Raw genomic sequence first — 3,942 nt, 5'->3', positions numbered from 1 at the left:
GTAACTGTTACATCTGAGTGTCGGGATTGTAATTTTAAAAACTATTTTTTATCGTTTTGCTTTGTTGGTGTTATTAAAGTTCTACCATGAACATGTAGACCAGCATAGTAGTTAAATGTGTTGATTCTAGAACCAAGCTACCTAAGTTTAAACCTAATCGTGGCAGGTCACTGTGCCTCGGTGATGTCATCTGTAAAAGGAGAGAAATAACAGTAGCTATCTAATTGGGTTGTTGCGAGAAGTAAATGACTTAATACATATAAAGTTCTTAAAACAGCTCCTGGCACACGTGATGTTCAAGAGCCGTTACTCATTATTATTAAAACATAAAAAAAAATTATTTTTCTTGTACATTTTTTAATTGTACAAAATTTTGAAACTAAAAAATATAAAGAAGGAAAGAAAAAGAATTCACAATGTTTGCATACTTTTGAATATTATAGAAGCTGGATGGCAAGCCCAAGGTCAGTTCTCTCCTGTGAAATGGGAGAGGGAATAAAGAGAGAGGTGAACGTGCTCTGTACACTTAAAGTGAAGTTAAAAAGTGAAGAACAGTTGTTCTGATTAGGAGTAGGATTCATGTGGCATAAAGGAAAAATCATCCCTGCTGCCAGCCTCGAAGGCTGGAGGCAACAGGAAGGAGGTGGCTGGGCTTCCTCATCCGTCTTGCTGGTCCCAGCCCAGAAACCCCACCCAGGCTGGAGAGAGAAGGTTGGCCCTTATTGAAGGACACCCCAACTAGTCTCTTTTTTGTCAGACACTACATGGAACTCCTGCTCCATCTATGCCTTTCTCTTTCTTCTCTTCCAACTCATTGTACCTTTGGCATCTCTGTGTAATTACTTATAAGCACGTTGCAGACAACCTAATAGCTAGTAGTCAATGGTGCCAGGCACTGTTCTAAGACTGCCTGTAGTAATTCAGTTATCCTCCCGGCGATTTTAGGAGACAGATGCTTTTTTATTACCTCCATTTTACAGAAGAGGAAACTGAGGCACAGAGAGGTTTAGTAACTTGCACAGTCTATAGATGGTAGATCTAAGATTCAAATGCCCACCTTCTGGCTACAGACTGTTGATGCTCTTGGTCACCAGACTAGAATTCCTTTCAACCTTGATGACAAGACAATTAGGGGACAACATGCCCCAGGAAGCCTACCACACAGCAGCCTTCTAAGCTCTCAAATGACTACCCTGTGCAGAGGATTTACTGAGACTAGGATGCAGGGTCCCCATCTGCCGGCTGACCTTAGCCCTGAGACCCCTTTTAGGGTCATCAGTCCCAGGGGAGCCAAGAGGAAAGTCCAGGAAATCTGACTCCACAGCCTGTCCTACTCACCACAAACCTAAATTGTCTTGAAAAGAGCACAGATCGGTAAAGTATTTTCAGAAACAAATGTTAAAGTAGGATGTTGGTATTCATGGAGACTCTATATTCAGAATCAGTTTCCGCCCCATGCTTCCAGCAATTGGTGACTATGACCCTAAGCATTTCACTGTCTAGAAGGCAGTTGCCAAAGAGACCCTGTGTTTTGGGAAGAACACCCGGCCCTCGTGCCTGGGGGAACCACCACGATCATCCAATGCCATGTGATGCCTGCTGCTCCGACAGCGCCCAGGAGTCTGTCCTCCAGGATTTTGGACAGCATATGCTCTGAAGGTGGCCTTTCCTCTCCCAGAACATGATGTAACCCCCTGATCCTAAGCTTCAAATGGTTTGCAGATTTTCTGGGGTGACTATTTCCTGTGTTCTGAAATCCCAGGTGGTGAGAGCATTCTGCCTGAGATCTGTGGACAACGTTTACTTGGAAAGCTGCTTTTATCAGTCAGGACGTGGTTGGTGGCAAGTAACAGAAAACACAGTCCAAACTGGCATAAACAATAAAGGGGAATTTCTTGGCTCACGTAAGTGAACAGTGTCTGGATAGATTTCAGGTGAGTATGGATATACGTAGTGACTCAACCACGTCATAAAAAGCCCGGCTTGCTTTTTTTATCTGTTTTCTCAGCTCTCCATGTCAAGTTCATCTTAAGGCTGGTTCTCCTCAAAGGAGTAAGAGGATTTCTAGAAGCCTTAGAGAGCATGCTTCCTTGTTCAATTATAGCAGAAACAGGAGTAGTTGTCTCAAATTCTGTTTCCCTGAAAATAAGATCTAGCTGGACAATCAGCTCTAATGTGTCTTTTGGAGCAAAAAATAATATAAGACCCGGTATTATATATTATATTATATTATATTATATTATATTATATTATATTATATTATATTATATTATAGACCCAGTCTTATATTATATTATATAAGACCCGGTCTTATATTACAGTAAAATAAGATTGGGTCTTATATTAATTTTTGCTCCAAAAGACGCATTAGAGCTGATTGCCCATCTAGGTCTTATTTTCGGGGAAACAGGGCTATTAAATGAAAGTGCTGGGACTCTGATTGGATCATCTAAGGTCATATGCCCACCTATGAACCAATCTCTGTAGATGCACAACAAGCCAACCATGATTGATTTTTAAAAAATTGTCTCATGTTTTTTAACTGAAGATCCCTTGCTGGTCTTGTTTCCATGCATGGCTACAACCAAGGAGAAAGGGAACGGGAACCAGTCAGATCAGGAAGGGGTCCTTTCCCCAATATTTTACTTCTACATAGATCTAAACAGATGTGCACAGAGTCACTATTGTAGTTAGAAGTTGGCAACATGGAAATGGGGAGGAACAAGCAAGGAGTAGGAGCATCACTGAAAAAAGTACACATCTTCCCTAAAAGTCAGTGCCTCGGGGGTACTTGGTCTTCTTCAACCGAAGAGGAATCAGAAGATCAAAAGTGGTTTACGAAGGCTGGAACCATCCGGGATGGAGGGAGGAGGAAAGTCTACGAGGTGCAGGGTCTGTTTGGCAACTGAGATGAACAGATTGCCCTCGCCCTACTGCAATCCCTCCAACCCCTCTGGTCTGAAAGGGAGGGGGCAGCCTGCAAACCCTGAGGGCAGCTCTGGGGCTGCCAGATAGTGCAGACAGGGGGCTGAAGGAGGTGTACAAAGGCTTGCCCTACAGGAAGAAACAACACTACGCACGCCCCAGCTTCTCTGCCAGGGTGATCCTTGACCTCCTCCTGGCAATTGGCTTGTAATTCATGCTTAATCCCCCTCAGCTTCTTCTTGATGGGGTCCCTGGAGCTGGCACAGATCATTCTGCTCTTAAGGAGTACAGACTCAGGGGCCTAGAAGATAAACACCAGGTCCTCTTTCTTGCTCTCTCCTAGGTTGTGTCATGGAGGGCATAGCAGCAATCCTTGTCTAGCAGCATCGACTAAGGTGGCACAGAGTTGTCACCAGCCTGGCCCACATCACCTACCAGGAGCTCCTGGCACTCCTCCCAGAGGATCTTCTTGTCCTCACTCAGGCAGAAGAGTACCACCTTGTTGTGCTTTTTCATATCCTCTGGTGTCGATGGCTTGCACACCTGCGTGTCACTGAATGCCTGATGACATGATCAGAGACAGCCAGCTGAGGCCATGTTTCCAGAAGTGAAAGGGAGATGGCAAGTAGAGTCCAAGAAGACAAGAGCCACTGCATCACTGTGGGGATTCCACTCAGACCATGATTGCTTTCAATCAATCAATCAATTTACCTACCCTTGGATATGAAAAGCAAGCACCATGTCCACCCCCCCAGTACACTGTTCCTTTGATTTCTGACATGGCTTTTTCTTCTGTCATTAAAAACACCAAATATAATTCAGTAAAGCAAAAAGTAAATGGCAACTACATTCTTCTAGTGGCTCAAGTCAAAGACTTTGGAATCATTCTTGACACCTTCATGTCTCTGACCCATCCCCATATCCAATCTATCATCAAACCCTATTAGCTCTATGACCTCTTCTTACTTTATCCACGGTGTCACCCTGATCGAAGCTATCATCATCTTCCATCAAAAT

This window comes from Rhinolophus sinicus, linkage group LG02 (genome assembly GCF_036562045.2).
Source record: "Rhinolophus sinicus isolate RSC01 linkage group LG02, ASM3656204v1, whole genome shotgun sequence".
NCBI classification, from domain to species: domain Eukaryota; kingdom Metazoa; phylum Chordata; class Mammalia; order Chiroptera; family Rhinolophidae; genus Rhinolophus; species Rhinolophus sinicus.
This window is presented reverse-complemented; position numbering follows the sequence as displayed.